This window comes from Babylonia areolata, chromosome 5 (assembly GCF_041734735.1).
Source record: "Babylonia areolata isolate BAREFJ2019XMU chromosome 5, ASM4173473v1, whole genome shotgun sequence".
In the NCBI taxonomy this organism is placed as follows: Eukaryota; Metazoa; Mollusca; class Gastropoda; order Neogastropoda; family Buccinidae; genus Babylonia; species Babylonia areolata.
The window spans coordinates 35,546,304-35,563,803 of NC_134880.1; positions in this window are offsets into that span (position 1 = coordinate 35,546,304).

Consider the following 17,500-nt stretch of genomic DNA (forward strand, 5'->3'; position numbering starts at 1 on the left):
TAAAAGACATGGGATTCTAGTAGATGAAGTGTTGTGAATTGTTGGGGAGTTCATATCTGTCATATCTGTGGTGATATCATTTATGAAAATATTGAATAGAGTTAGGCTGAGTGTATTTCCCTGATGTACCCCTTTTCTGTGTGTGTCCGTGCGTGTCTCTGTGTATGTATGTATGTATGTATGTATGTATGTGTGTGTGTGTGTGTGTGTGTGTGTGTGTGTGTGTGTGTGTGTGTGTATATCTGAGTGATGGCCTAGCGGTAACGCGTCCGGCTAGGAAGTGAGAGAATCTGAGCGCACTGGTTCGAATCACGGCTCAGCCGCCGATATTTTCTCCCCCTCCACTAGACCTTGAGTAGTGGTCTGGACGCTAGTCATTCGGATGAGTCGATATACCGAGGTCCCGTGTACAGCATGCACTTAGCGCACGTAAAAGAACCCACGGCAACAAAAGGGTTGTTCCTGGCAAAGTTCTGTAGAAAAATCCACTTCGATAGGAAAAACAAATAAAACTGCACGCAGGAAAATTACAAAAAAATGGGTGGCGCTGTAGTATAGCGACGCGCTCTCCCTGGGGAGAGCTGGGGAGAGCAGCCCGAATTTCACACACAGAAATCTGTTGTGATAAATAGAGAAATACAAATACAAATATATATGTGTGTGTGTGTGTGTTTTCGGGCTGAATGTGAATGTATTGCTTTCACTATGTTTGTGTGAGCATAACCTGATGTGTGTCAACGCATGTGATTTATGAAGGACGTGTACAGTATTTATGCCGTGTCTCTGTGACTGTTCCTGGAGCTTGCTAGACATATTGGTAGGTTAGTTGCCATGAGAGTTTTGTTGTTCTTGCTGCTGTTTTTTTTTTATATCACTGGAGGAAATCTCTTGTGACACGACAATAATGCATCCATGGACATAGGATCCTACAAGGAAACGGGTGACAGCTTTCAGATGACGTGAAAAATCTAAACCCAACGATCAAGAAGAAGAAAGAAAGAAAGAAAGAAAGAATTCAATATATGTGCAATGTGGAAAAAAAAAAAAAAAATCCCCCCCCCCCCCAAAAAAAAAACAAAAACAAAAACAAACAAACAAAAAAACAAAAAAAAAACCAAAAAAAACAACAAAGACAAAAACAAACCCAAAACAGAAGGGTTTGACCGCAAAAGAAAGTAACACGCACCATACAATACAACATGTAACAACAGACAGCACTGCTAACTGAGTCACTTCCATGGTGTTCAACGCTGTTTGTCATTGTTCAGCACACCCCGAGACACCGTCTCAGTAGTACCCAGAGAAAGAGCCCTGCTGGGGACAATAATTGCTTTGTCCCAGAACCAGACTGAACGGGAGCTCCCCCGGAGTGCAGACCGCCACCATGCCCCTCCAACGACACTCCCCATAAATGCCGACACTCCCCGTGACTGCCGACACTCTCCCTGACTCTGCCGACACTCTCCATGACACTGCCGACACTCCCCGTGACTCTGCCGACACTCTCCATGACACTGCCAACACTCTCCATGACTGCCAACACTCTCCATGACTCTGCCGACACTCTCCCTGACACTGCCAACACTCTCCATGACTGCCAACACTCTCCATGACTCTGCCGACACTCTCCATGACACTGCCGACACTCCCCGTTACTCTGCCGACACTCTCCATGACACTGCCAACACTCTCCATGACTCTGCCGACACTCTCCATGACTCTGCCGACACTCCCCGTGACTCTGCCGACACTCTCCATGACTCTGCCGACACTCTCCATGACTGCCGACACTCCCCGTGACTCTGCCGACACTCTCCATGACTCTGCCGACACTCTCCCTGGCACTGCCAACACTCTCCATGACTGCCAACACTCTCCATGACTCTGCCGACACTCTCCATGACACTGCCGACACTCCCCGTTACTCTGCCGACACTCTCCATGACACTGCCAACACTCTCCATGACTCTGCCGACACTCTCCATGACTCTGCTGACACTCTCCATGACTCTGCCGACACTCTCCATGACTCTGCCGACACTCTCCATGACTCTGCCGACACTCCCCGTGACTCTGCCGACACTCTCTATGACTCTGCCGACACTCTCCATGACACTGCCGACACTCTCCATGACTCTGCCGACACTCTCCATGACACTGCCGACACTCCCCGTGACTCTGCCGACACTCTCCATGACTCTGCCGACACTCTCCGTGACTCTGCCGACACTCTCCGTGACTCTGCCGACACTCCCCGTGACTCTGCCGACACTCTCCATGACTCTGCCGACACTCTCCATGACTCTGCCGACACTCCCCGTGACTCTGCCGACACTCTCCATGACACTGCCAACACTCTCCATGACTGCCGACACTCTCCATGACTCTGCCGACACTCTCCATGACTCTGCCGACACTCCCCGTGACTCTGCCGACACTCTCCATGACTCTGCCGACACTCTCCATGACACTGCCAACACTACCCGTGACTGCCGACACTCCCCGTGACTCTGCTGACACTCTCCATGACACTGCCGACACTCCCCGTGACTCTGCCGACACTCTCCATGACTCTGCCGACACTCCCGTGACTCTGCCGACACTCTCCATGACACTGCCAACACTACCCGTGACTGCCGACACTCCCCGTGACACTGCCGACACTCTCCATGACTCTGCCGACACTCCCCGTGACTCTGCCGACACTCTCCATGACTCTGCCGACACTCCCCGTGACTCTGCCGACACTCTCCATGACTCTGCCGACACTCTCCATGACTCTGCCGACACTCTCCATGACTCTGATGACACTCCCCGTGACTGCCGACACTCTCCATGACTCTGATGACACTCCCCGTGACTCTGATGACACTCCCCGTGACTGCCGACACTCTCCATGACTCTGATGACACTCCCCGTGACTGCCGACACTCTCCATGACTCTGATGACACTTCCCGTGACTGCCGACACTCTCCATGGCTCTGACGACACTCTCCGTGACTGCCGACACTCTCCATGACTCTGCCGACACTCCCCGTGACTCTGCCGACACTCCCCATGACTGCCGACACTCCCAAAGACACTGCCGACACTCCCCATGACTGCCGACACTCCCAAAGACACTGCCGACACTCCCAAAGACACTGCCGACACTCACCACGATTGCCGACACTCCCAAAGACACTGCTGACACTCCCAAAGACACTGCCGACACTCCCAAAGCCGACACTCCCAAACACACTGCCGACACTCACCATGATTGCCGACACTCCCAAAGACACTGCCGACACTCCCCATGACTGCTGACACTCCCAAAGACACTGCAGACACTCCCAAACACGCTGCCGACACTCCCCATGACTGCCGACACTCCCAAAGACACTGCTGACACTCCCAAATACTCTGCCGACACTCCCAAAGACTCTGCCGACACTCCCAAAGACACTGCCGACACTCCCCATGACACTGCCGACACTGCTGACACTCCCCATGACTGCCGACACTCCCAAAGACACTGTCGACACTCCCCATGACACTGCCGACACTCCCAAAGACACTGCCGACACTCCCAAAGACACTGCCGACACTCCCCATGACTCTGCCGACACTCCCAAAGACACTGCCGACACTCGCCATGACTGCCGACACTCCCAAAGACACTGCCGACACTCCCCATGACTCTGCCGACATTCCCAAAGACACTGCCGACACTCCCCATGACACTGCCGACACTCCCCATGACTGCCGACACTCCCAAAGACACTGTTGATACTACCAAAGACACTGCCGACACTCCCGAATCTACCGACACGGACCAGTTTATCACGAACTCACCACAGACGTTCCAATGAAAGGGGAATCGAAACAAGATTCCATGAAACTAGGGCGTTGAAAGGTCACATAGCTTCACTGTATTGTTTTTGATTTTTTTTTTCTTTATGATGATGATGAAGAAGAAGAAGAAGAAGAAGAAGAAGAAGAAGAAGAAGAAGAAGAAGGAGAAGGACTGTTGTATTTTTTGTTTCCTTTCATAACATACATATCCTGATATGTGAACCGTGAGAGTGAGACATGCCCCTAGTGTTTTGGTCAGAAAATGGGAGCAACACAGTGACTACTGACATTGATACTGATGACGTCTTACGTTCGTGCTAAAAGAAACTTATTGATTTCTCAACAGAGTTGACAGTGCGTAATTTCCATTTTCACAAACTCTTTTTCACCATGAAACCACGGGATTTCACTTATCTCTTGGAGGTAATTTTTTCGCCAACGCTCTCAATGCAGATTGCAGTTCCAGAAGAATAGCCAGCTGTCAGTGTGGCAAACGGAATGCCGGAGCTGAACCATAATATACATGTTTATCCAGTGTCTGTGGACCAAAACATGAAGCAGAAGATGTTTATCCAGTGTCTGTGGACCAAAACATGAAACAAATGATATCCAATGTCTATGGACCAAAACATGAAGCAGATGTTTGTCCATTGTCTATGAACGGAAACATGAAGCAGAAGATATCAAATGTCTACGGACCAAAACATGAAGCAGAAGATGTTTGTCCAATGTCTATGGACCAAACATGAAGCAGAAGATGTTTGTCCAATGTCTGTTGACCAAAACGCGAAGCAAAAGATGTTGATCCAATGTCTATGGACCAAAACATGAAGCAGAAGATATCCAATGTCTATGGACCAAAACATGAAGCAGAAGATATCCAATGTCTATGGACCAAAACATGAAGCAGAAGAAGTTTGTCCAATGTCTAATGACCGACACATGAAGCAGAAGATGTTTGTCCAGTGTCTATGGACCAAAACATGAAGCAGAAGATGTTTGTCCAATGTCTATGGACCAAAACATGAAGCAGAAGATGTTTGTCCAGTGTCTATGGACCAAAACATGAAGCAGAAGATGTTTGTCCAATGTCTATGGACCAAAACATGAAGCAGAAGATGTTTGTCCAGTGTCTATGGACCAAAACATGAAGCAGAAGATGTCCAATGTCTATGGACCAAAACATGAAGCAGAAGATGTCCAATGTCTATGGATCAAAACATAAAGCAGAAGATGCAATCTTGGTCATGCGGACAAGGTGCTTACATGGGAACAGGTTGTGTGGTTCTGAGGAAAGCAAAACACAACAAACAAACAAAGTCAAAAACAATAACGATCAAAACGCCTTTCACTGCTTCTGTCCATCCATATCATTGCTGCAGCCCGCTGCACCGGAACCAAGGATGAAAATACCCTGCACGGACCTCACCGTGTGAAGTATGTGCTTCAAGGACCTCACAGAGTGAAGTATGTGCTTCAAGGACCTCACAGTGTTAAGTATGTGCTTCAAGGACCTCACCGTGTGAAGTATGTGCTTCAAGGACCTCACAGTGTGAAGTATGTGCTTCAAGGACCTCACCGTGTGAAGTATGTGCTGCAAGGACCTCACCGTGTGAAGTATGTGCTGCAAAGACCTTACCGTGTGAGGTATGTGCTGCAAGGACCTTACCGTGTGAAGTATGTGCTGCAAGGACTTTACCGTGTGAAGTATGTGCTGCAAGGACCTATCAGTGTGAAGTATGTGCTACAAGGACCTCACAGTGTGAAGTATGTGCTGCAAGGGCCTCAAAGTGTGAAGTGTGTGCTGCAAGGACCTCACAGTGTGAAGTATGTGCTGCAAGGGCCTCAAAGTGTGAAGTATGTGCTGCAAGGGCCTCACAGTGTGAAGTATGTGCTGCAAGGACCTCAACGTGTGAAGTATGTGCATGTCTTGAAGAGGACACGGTCAGAGATGGGAGGGGGGCCCAGATGAACGATGTCTGTGATTTCTCTCCTTCCACACCCCAACTCGGGGAACAGTTTCATGCTGAATGAAGGTATGGCAGTTCCCACAGACTCGTATGAACAGAAAGTGCACACCCAGGACAGCAAGTGTGGGGAATCGGAACGATCAAAGATGTACTCTGATCACTTTCCTTCTTGTCCTGCATTATTGCTGTAGGCAGCAACTAGTGAATGGCTACTGTGGATGTGCCTGTACGACTTCTTTTTTTTAACCCTTTCACCGCCAAGCTCGCATTTATGCACAGGCGTGGTAGAGGACGCATGTCACTGAAAGGTGACCATTCATTGGTCTGTTATCCATGAACCTACTGCTCTTCATGTTCGGTGGTAGGATAGGCCATATTTTCAATACATCGGAGGGGGAATCCCCAGCTATTCTTAGCCACTGTCTTTTCTGTGTTTATAGCACAGGGAATTTTGTACTCTAAATTTACTGGCGGTGAAAGGGTTAAAGATAAACGTGTATGCCAAGGGAGAGGGATGTGAAGGAGGGACAAGCACGGAAGTTGTCCCCTCTTTGACAATATGAGTGCTGCAGGCGATGAGCGCTTTGTGGTGAGAGCCTGGCAGGTTCGATATCATCGTGCAGGAAGACCCGTCCCTGTGGCGATGGCAGACAAGGCCAATGGTTGTCAAGGAAATGAAAACGATCAGAAAATGACGTTTCTGGCTCTTCGTGTGTCCTGGTCTCACGACCGGAGGCAATAGTTTCTGTGTGGAAAGAAAAAGGTGATCTATATTCCCATTCCTGGCTGACAAGGGCTGCGAACATAAATCATGTGCCTGTTTCAAACATAACAAAAAAAAAGAAGAAGAAAGAGGCATGGGCTATAGATGGATAGGTTAAAACTAATCTACAACGACAGCAACAATACTACCACCAACAACGTCATTATCAAGTGTTGGAGTACTGATGAACGCTTCAACTTCTTACGGGTTTTCACTTCTGTTTCTTGAGATGCTTTCATGTGAGATGCTTGTTAAATTGATTTATTTTCAGAAATTGTTTTGTCTAAAACTAAGACATGCATGGAAATGATTGAAGAGAAGACATATTATTGGGAGCAAAAGTGACTAGTGATGCACATTCATTGTTGTTTCAACTCTCCCACGTCACTAATGCAGGGTACAGCGCTTGGTTGGTGGATGTGACGACATATTTTGGAACCTTGCAGAAAGGACGGTTTGTGTTGGTGACGGGCATTGTGAGTAGCATGAGGCGTTACAGAATGTCTTCTCTCTGTGTTGGTGACGGGCATTGTGAGGGGAATGAGGCGTTACAGAATGTCTTCTCTCTGTGTTGGTGACGGGCATTATGAGGGGGATGAGGCGTTACAGAATGTCTTCTCTCTGTGTTGGTGACGGGCATTGTGAGGGGAATGAGGCGTTACAGAATGTCTTCTCTCTGTGTTGGTGACGGGCATTATGAGGGGGATGAGGCGTTACAGAATGTCTTCTCTCTGTGTTGGTGACGGGGATTGTGATGGGAATGAGGTGTTACAGAATGTCTTCTCTTTGTGTTGGTGACGGGGATTGTGAGGGGGATGGGGTGTTACAGAATGTCTTCTCTCTGTGTTGGTGACGGGGATTGTGAGGGGAATGAGGCGTTACAGAATGTCTTCTCTCTGTGTTGGTGACGGGGATTGTGAGGGGAATGAGGTGTTACAGAATGTCTTCTCACTGTGTTGGTGACGGGGATTGTGAGGGGAATGAGGCGTTACAGAATGTCTTCTCTTTGTGTTGGTGACGGGGATTGTGAGGGGGATGAGGTGTTACAGGGATTGTGAGGGGAATGAGGCGTTACAGAATGTCTTCTCTTTGTGTTAGTGACGGGGATTGTGAGGGGGATGAGGTGTTACAGGGATTGTGAGGGGAATTAGGCGTTACAGAATGTCTTCTCTTTGTGTTGGTGACGGGGATTGTGAGGGGGATGAGGTGTTACATGGATTGAGGGGAATGAGGTGTTACAGAATGTCTTCTCTTTGTGTTGGTGACGGGCATTGTGAGGGGAATGAGGCGTTACAGAATATCTTCTCTCTGTGTTGGTGACAGGGATTATGAGGGGAATGAGGGGTTACAGAATGTCTTCTTTCTGTGTTGGTGACGGGGATTGTGATGGGAATGAGGCGTTACAGAATGTCTTCTCTCTGTGTTGGTGACGGGGATTATGATGGGAATGAGGCGTTACAGAATGTCTTCTCTCTGTGTTGGTGACGGGCATTATGAGGGGGATGAGGCGTTACAGAATGTCTTCTCTCTGTGTTGGTGACGGGGATTGTGAGGGGAATGAGGCGTTATAGAATGTCTTCTCTCTGTGTTGGTGACGGGGATTGTGATGGGAATGAGGCGTTACAGAATGTCTTCTCTCTGTGTTGGTGACGGGCATTGTGATGGGAATGAGGCGTTACAGAATGTCTTTTCTTTGTGTTGGCGACGGGCATTGAGGGGGATGAGGTGTTACAGGGATTCTGATGGGAGTGAGGCGTTACGGAATGTCTTCTCACTGTGTTGGTGACGGGCATTGTGAGGGGAATGAGGCGTTACAGAATGTCTTCTCTCTGTGTTGGTGACGGGGATTGTGAGGGGAATGAGGCGTTACAGGGATTGTGAGGGGGGTGAGGCGTTACAGAATGTCTTCTGCCGCTTTTTTGTTCCCGCATCTTCACTACAGGCTGCAGGGTTTTTTTTTCTTTCCAAAGGAGGCTGACGTGAACGTGTTCATCGAACCGCGAGGATACAATCTTCACATCCACGGTAGGCAGGCGGAAAGTCGGGAAGGAAAGCAGGACGCCATCAAAGATGTCTCTTGCCGCTTCGCTTTTCCCGCATCGCGGACTGCCTGTGGCTGCTGACCTCTCGGTGCATCGATAAACCATAAATCTTCAGCACGTCAGAGGGAGGGGTGTGGTTAAGTGCACCATCAGGAAAGGCTGGGACTCATGGCGGCCCCTACACTGATGGCGGCTGAGTGGGACATTGAGGTAACATAAAGAAAGGGGAAATAATGCAGTCATTAATTGAGGCGGGTCTGATAGCTGTTGAGGGGTTGGGGATGGGGGTACTTACAGTTTCAGGATGGGCACTCGTTGGGGTGGGGGTGGGAGTAAAAGTGTTTCCTGACTCGTGGCTTGGTCGTGTACCGGTGCAACAGGCGGTGGACACCTTGTTACTGTCAGAGAACTGAAGTGTGTGCACTCTCTGAGAGTCTTCAGACTGTTTACACACAGGGATTGTTCAAGACGTTTTCTCAGAACGATGACGACGGGGTGGTGCTGAGGAGATGGCAACTGTTAAGGAGGGGAGGGAGGGGGAGAGGTGGGGGGTTGGGGGGGGGGGCTTAGTGATTTTACAAAATGAAAAACACACATTGTGAATGGGTTGGTTTTTTGTTTTTTTTAATTGTTTTTAACAATGTTTTTTGTGAGGGTTTTTTTCTCTAATTTTAACCTTAAATCATCTACAGGAGACTGCAACAGACATTTTTGTACGGTCAGTTTCGGATTTAATGTTCTCATTCAGAGAGGTTTTGATGTGTCAAGTGTTCAGATGGTAGGCTGTTTCTAAGTTCTAACAAGCCCCGAAGAAACAGAGTGATACATTATGTTCTATGTCTTTTCGGTTACACTTTTTTTTTCTTCTTTTCCCAAATCTATTGATGTTAAACATGTTTTACTGTAGTAACAAACACAGGAAAAAAAGACAATCTGAAATTATGTTCACGTCAAAACGCTGCCATCTCTTTGATCAAAATATGAAAGGTGACGACTTGTGTGGTGTCAGAATATTGATAGAAAACTGAGAATGGGGGGGAAAAAAACGAAGCTGTTTTCAATGTCAATGAACAATCTTGACTACAAAATAACGAGTGAGCGATGGTCACAAAGAAAGCCACAGTCAGGCGTTATGATTGCAGATGGCTCCATTTTCTCGGTCTGATCGTCACTGAACACATGTCAGGTCAATGTTTCGCCTGTGGAAGATCATGGAGTGGAGACGTGCAGCGTGGTCACGTTTTGTACTGTTCATCCGGTTCGGGTTCTCGTCTATTGCTTGATCACAGTGCCTTCCTCTTTATTTCCTGAATATTCCCGACGTGCATGTATCACTTTTTACTTCTCGTTCGTCAGCTGGACACCCCAGTCTCTGCGATGAAGGCAGCTGTACGTTGTGGGTCCTCCACACATGTGTATGGTTTCCGGATGTGCGTGTATTCGAGGCAACAAGGCAAGCAGTTCATTTCAAGTGCCCCCTGAGAGCATTGAAACATTAGACATGAACAGCTTTTACACACATCATAAAAAAGAGTGATGAATAAAAAAAAAAAAAAAAAGAAAAGAAAAAAAGCCAACAGCACGAGCAAACAAACCAATTCACACGAACAATCCATTTTTCCTTCAAAACAGACAGTGTTATTTTGACTATCTGTACAGAGACACGAAACGAAGACTCTAAGCGCTTTACAAACACGGAGTCATTTACACAACAGGCTGCATACTTGGCTACAGCCGACTGACTGCTGTCTTCAGACGTTCATGTTTGTTTCCTGTGTCATTTCGTCAGCCTCTCTCTCTCTCTCTCTCTCTCTCTCTCTCGCTCTTTCTTCCTTTCTCGTTTGATGTTATGTGATGCTATTTGCAATTCATTTGTTTATATTTCCCCAAAATTTTCTCCGTTTGGGGGCTGGATGAAAAAAAGCATTGTTGCTTATTCTGTTACCCTCAGAAATAAAATTCATTCATTCTCTCTCTCTCTGTCTCTCTCTCTCTCACACACACGCACGCACGCACACACACACACACACACACACACACACACACACACACACACACACACGCATTATAATAGTGGATTTTACAAGGAAACTTTTATCGGGGACAACTGTCTTGTTGCCGAGGACTATTTCATTGTGCCAACCAAGCACATGCAACACGAAATCTCGGATTATCGTCTCATGTGAATGACAACGGTCCAGACCACCACTCAAGAAGGGAAGAATTCTGACAAGTACACGATAGAAAACGATTCGATCCCGCCCGTGCGCGGAGATTCTCTGGCTTCCTAGGCGGACGCCTTACCACTGAGCCCCCTGCCCCCCAGAAGCGAACGATCAAAGCCCTTCCTCACCGCTTCCCATGGCCTGCATGATGGACTGCTGATGGCTGTCAGACTTCCTGTCATCTGTCTTCACTGACTGCCACGCCCGTGTAGGTGAGTGCACCGCTGGGAGGAAGTGGAGATGTGATGGGGGATATTGCGGTGCTGATGCAGGGAAGGTGCGTCCTGTTTTAGGGGGGTGGGGAGTGGTGTGTGTGTGTGTGTGTGGCGGGGGTTCGGGGGGAGGGGGGAGGGGAGGTGCGGGGGGCAGGGGGCAGGAAGAGGTAGCCTACTCTAGAAATAATTTCGAATCGGATTAAGACAGATGTATTGTATTGTATTGTATTGTTGCATTGCATTGTATTGTATTGTATGGCATGGTTGTGATGGATGCCATCACTTCAATGTGCGCAGGCCTATTTTAAGTACAAGGTACAATTGTTTATGTATAGTTTCAGTTTTGTTTGGATGCCTTTTCGAAACATGCATTGTAAAACGTCACACAATCATGACAAATGACAACAAAGAAACCTGACGTAATACGAATGATGTGCACATAATAATTAACATATGAGATTAAAACATACAATTAACTGTTGGTGCGGCGTGTGTTGTATGTGTAAGCCGCGGGTAACCTGCTCTGTACCCGGGTGTGCAGATGAGAATATAATGATTTAGGAATATATTTCACTGTAGTATTTTAGCGTAGATGGAATATTGTTATAATAGGTATACTACTTGGTTTTCAACTTGATTGTGAGATCGTTTATTGTTGTCAAGGTCTTAGAAGCCATTTCTGTAAATGTCAAGGACAAAATAATATTACGTTAGCTTTCGCTTGGATGGATTGTGTATGTTGTGATAAAAGATACGATGAGAAGAAGCTAGGGATTATAACTATTGTTGTAACTTCTATGAGTTCAACATTCTTAACAGATAGATAATATGATTATGTGGATGAAGTGCGCGTGTGTGTAGTAAAATTAGTGAAATTGTACAGGGCACACGCACACATGTGACTGACGGGACCAAACGGACAATACAAGACAATACGGAGACACCAGCACAAACACGTTCATTAGCAACGATGAACAGAAAGTGTTGTTTTTTTGGTTTAAAGAGCGTGTGGTGTGGCGCTGGACCAAGGACCAGCAACAGCAGCAGCGGTAACAGAACTAGGGCGCCCCGTGGTTGGCTGACCAGAGACCCCGAGAGAGAGGCGCCAGGATGTGAAGCTAGGGTTGAAGCTAGGGGAGTGTCTCACGGTCTGCAAACGAGCTGAATCGTTAGCGTGAGCAGCATTGACGTGAAGTTGTGTAGTTTTTAAATAGAGAGAGTTACCTCTCTTTATTCTTTACCTCCCATAGCTACATTGTGTTCTTTCGATTCGAGTCATTAATCTTTCTCAGTAATAGTACACTTGACAAATGGTGAGAATGTGAATGGTTATGAAGCTTAAACAAACTTAGTATTTGATAGAATGTTGGTCTACATATATTTTTGATGGGTGTTTTCCTTCTTGCATGGCAGCTCGTTTAATACTCACACGATAGTTTTCTTGAGACACTGACTGAAGAACAATGTTGTTGATCTAACTGTCAGGAGAAACAAAAAACCCTTTCAAAGTAGATTTCTTTCTAAAAATTGATTTTGGTTGTGCATTTCACATCATATGATAAAGATTAGATTACAATTGAAAACAAATATAACTTGAATATTATTTCATATACGAACATATACGAAATATATTGCAAGAAAATATTTGACATCGGGTTGACAAAAATATGATCTACACGAAGATGAGGGCTGCTTCTGAAAAGAAATGGAGAACTGAAAGCAAAAATGACTAAATGTGTAGATAGATAGATAGATAGATAAATAGATGAACAATCAAATGAACATACCCGTGTCTGGGTTTGTTCCAATGTGCCTTTTGTTTACCTGTGCGCTAGCTGAATCGGTAGCGTAAGCAGCGCTGACTTGAAGCTGTGTACCTTGTGAATGGAGAGAGTTACCACTCTTTACTATTTGTTAATTATTTCATCTCCTGGCCTCATTATTTGTTAATTTCCAGAATATACACATAAATAAGAATCAATCTTAACGTGTACCTTTACAGAAGATAAGCATTGCTTTAAAAAAAATGAAATAAGCGATGAACCTTGCTGCTTCTCTTGTCCCACTTCAAGCTGACAGTGATTGTTGGGGACACACAGCGATGTGGATAAACAAAGCCCTTGTGTCTGTGACTGCAAACTAAAACAGGGAGATTGTGAGCAAACTGACTAATTAAGCGTTCAATGAAATCTTCCGCCCGCAACTTCTCTCGTCTGCACAGTCCTGTCTGCGGGCTGTGGTTGTGAAATAGGGGCGATGGAAGCGAGTCCACTGAGGCATATGGACACAACGTTCAAGGTAGGCCAGGTCTGTGGCCCGGGAGCGAGAGGAAGCGATCAATGACACTCCATGCCGCTTCAGCTGGCCCGTGTTGAGGACTGCTGTTTGGCTGTTGGCGTTTCTGGGTGAGGAAGTCAGGTGGGCTGCCAGAGAGTAGTGTTGTTATGAACAGGTGTGTGTGTGTGTGTGTGTGTGTGTGTGTGTGTGCGTGTGTCTGTGTCTGGGTGTCTGTGTGTTCTGAATATTGAGATGGATATATATATATATATATATATATATATATACTTTTTTTCTTTTTTTTAACAGCAGACAAGATGATTTAAAAATTCTTAAAAACAGATTGCCGATGTACCTTGCTGCTTCTTATTCCCCACAACCAGATATCTGCCTCAGGATGTAGACATGGCATGGGAGATGTGTCTGCACTGAAGAAACCATAATCATTACCAATACATCTGTGTGCCCGTGACGAGGAGATTAGACAGGGTAACTGAATGGAATGAAGCGTTCAGGGATGTGTTCTGCCAGGCCCCTAGTTCCCACATCCCTGCAGCAAGCCGCAGTCTTTGAACCGACGATCCATGTGACCACCGGACCGAACACATGCAATCGTCACGCCTACGTCAGACAGTCCGTATGCTGTGGAAGAACCGGCGTGATCAAAGACTCCTCTGGCGGCTTGGCTTCTTCTGCCGGCAACGGGCTTCGCTGTGTATTGATAAACCGTAAATCTTCGATTCGTTAGTCAGAGGGGTGTGCTTAAGTGCACCGTCAGGAAAAAAAAATCTGACAATTGGCTGGACCCTTTATTGTTGGTTTTGTGGCAATCAAAGACTGAGGAAAATCCCCCCCCCAAAAAAACAAAACAAAAAAAAAAACAAACAAACAAAAAAACAAAAAAAACAAAAAAACAAAAAAAAACAAACCCCATGTCTATCATGAAATAAAGAGGTGTGTCTGGGTTAGGAAGGGGAGAGAGAAAGATGAGAGAGGGGTCTTTTTTGAGAGCGAATACATCTAAAGTCCTGTGTTTTGTATTTGTCTGTTTGGTTTTCTTTGGAAAGGGTGTGTAACTTCTGGTTACATGTGGAGCATACTGGTCACTGTGCTGAAGCTTGATTTGTTTGATTTACAAATCATTATTATGTGTGTGTGTGTGTGTGTGTGTGTGTGTGTGTGTGTGTGTGTGTGTGTAATGTGTGTGTGTGTGTGTGTGTGTGTGTGTGTGTGTGTGTGTGTGTGTGTTCCTGGTTTCAGTGACATTGTTGGACTGAAGTTGTGATTCGATATGTGTGTTTCCGCCACACCCCAAAAGGGGCAAAGGGCTTCCATTTCTTTGAATTGTTGAATCTGTTTTTGAATAAAGATGTGTCCTGTCGTTTGGTTGATTTCTCCGTGTATCAGTGCTGCTTCCTTCACAATTACAATCAGTGCTGTTTCCTCCACAATTACAATCAGTGCTGTTTCCTCCACAACTACAATCAGTGCTGTTTCCTTCACAATCCAGTGCTGCTTCCTCCACAATTACAATCAGTGCTGCTTCCTCCACAATTACAATCAGTGCTGCTTCCTCCACAATCACAATCAGTGCTGCTTCCTCCACAATCACAATCAGTGCTGCTTCCTCCACAATCAGTGCTGCTTCCTCCACAATCACAATCAGTGCTGCTTCCTCCACAATCAGTGCTGCTTCCTCCACAATTACAATCAGTGCTGTTTCCTCCACAATCACAATCAGTGCTGCTTCCTCCACAATTACAATCAGTGCTGCTTCCTCCACAACTTATGCCGCTTCCTCCACAATCAGTGCTGCTTCCTCCACAATTACAATCAGTGCTGCTTCCTCCACAATCAGTGCTGCTTCCTCCACAATCACAATCAGTGCTGCTTCCTCCATTACAATCAGTGCTGCTTCCTCCACAATCAGTGCTGCTTCCTCCACAATTACAATCAGTGCTGCTTCCTCCACAATCACAATCAGTGCTGCTTCCTCCAAAATCACAATCAATGCTGCTTCCTCCATGATTACAATCTCCAGCTTCCTCCAAAATTACAATCAGTGCTGCTTCCTGCACAATTCAATCAGTGCTGCTTCCTCCACAATCATAATCAATGCAGCTTCCTCCATGATTACAATTTCCAGCTTCCTCCACAATTACAATCAGTGCTGCTTCCTCCAAATTCACAATCAATGCTGCTTCCTCCATGATTACAATCTCAGCTTCCTCCACAATTACAATCAGTGCTGCTTCCTCCACAATCGGTGCTGCTTTCTCCACAATTACAATCAGTGCTGCTTCCTCCACAATCAGTGCTGCTTCCTCCACAATCACAATCAGTGCTGCTTCCTCCACAATTACAATCAGTGCTGCTTCCTCCACAATCACAATCAGTGCTGCTTCCTCCACAATCACAATCAGTGCTGCTTCCTCCACAATCAGTGCTGCTTCCTCCACAATCACAATCAGTGCTGCTTCCTCCACAATCACAATCAGTGCTGCTTCCTCCACAATCACAATCAGTGCTGCTTCCTCCACAATTACAACAGTGCTGCTTCCTCCACAATTAGCGCCGCTTCCTCCACAATCAGTGCTGCTTCCCCCACAATTACATTCAGTGCCGCTTCCTCCACAATCAGTGCTGCTTCCTCCACAATCACAACCAGTGCTGTTTCCTCCACAATTACAATCAGTGCTCCTTCCTCCATTACAATCAGTGCTGCTTCCTCCACAATCACAATCAGTGCTGCTTCCTCCACAATCAGTGCTGCTTCCTCCACAATTACAATCAGTGCTGCTTCCTCCACAATCACAATCAGTGCTGCTTCCTCCACAATCACAATCAATGCAGCTTCCTCCATGATTACAATCTCCAGCTTCCTCCACAATTACAATCAGTGCTGCTTCCTCCAAAATCACAATCAATGCTGCTTCCTCCATGATTACAATCTCCAGCTTCCTCCACAATTACAATCAGTGCTGCTTCCTCCACAATCAGTGCTGCTTCCTCCACAATTACAATCAGTGCTGCTTCCTCCACAATCAGTGCTGCTTCCTCCACAATTACAATCAGTGCTGCTTCCTCCACAATCAGTGCTGCTTCCTCCGCAATTACAATCAGTCTTCTTCCACTACAGTCACAATCAGTGCTGCTTCCACTACAGTCACAATCAGTGCTGTTTCCTCCACAATTACAATCAGTGCTGCTTCCTCCACAATCACAATCAGTGCTGCTTCCTCCACAATCAGTGCTGCTTCCTGCACAATCAGTGCTGCTTCCTCCACAATCACAATCAGGGAACCGCTTGTGTGGAGTGTTGGGGAATCTTCAGACGATTTACAGTCAGGTTTTTGTTGATGATGGTATCTCAGAAATGGGAACGGAGATTTGGCGAAGTACCATGCTGCTTTGATGTTCCCATTACACCGCTCAGGTTGTAGGTCTTCTTGAATGGAGGATGCGACAGCCTTGACTGATAACTGAGGCCATTCGGATTCGGCCTTTGCACCCATGACAGCAGACAAGAGAAATACATCTTCTGCCACTTCCCTTGGTCCTTTCATCACTGTCACAACCCTCATTTCCTGAAGACGTGTCCTGGATCAAGGCTGTGTTATATCTCCACACTGACGGCTGCTGTGCAGTTGACGGAGAACGAAACGAAGCGATCAAAGAACTTCCTGACCTCAGTGCTGGTTCTGCTTCACTGCTTCAGTTCCAGTCTCCAGGTGTCCAGGCGTCCGGGCGGATCCAGACATGCTACACCACATCTGTTTTTTGGGGTTTTTTTTGTTTGTTTTTTTTGAGAGCAAGATGTCTGAACCTTGCATTATCCCAACGCCCTGATCAGAACTTGTGGGCCTACCTTATGTTTGTGTCAATGATCAGAACTTGGGGCCTTACCTTATGCTTGTGTAAATGATCAGAACTTGGGGGGCTACCATATGTTTGTGTAAATGATCAGAACTTGGGGGCCTACCTTATGTTTGTGTCAATGATCAAGACCTAGGGGGGCCTACCATATCTTTGTGTAAATGATAAGAACTTGGTGGCCTACCTTATGTTTGTGTCAATGATCAGACCTAGGGGGCCTACTTTATGTTTGTGTCAATGATCAGAACTTGGGGGCCTACCTTATGTTTGTGTCAGTGGTCAGAACATGGGGGCCTA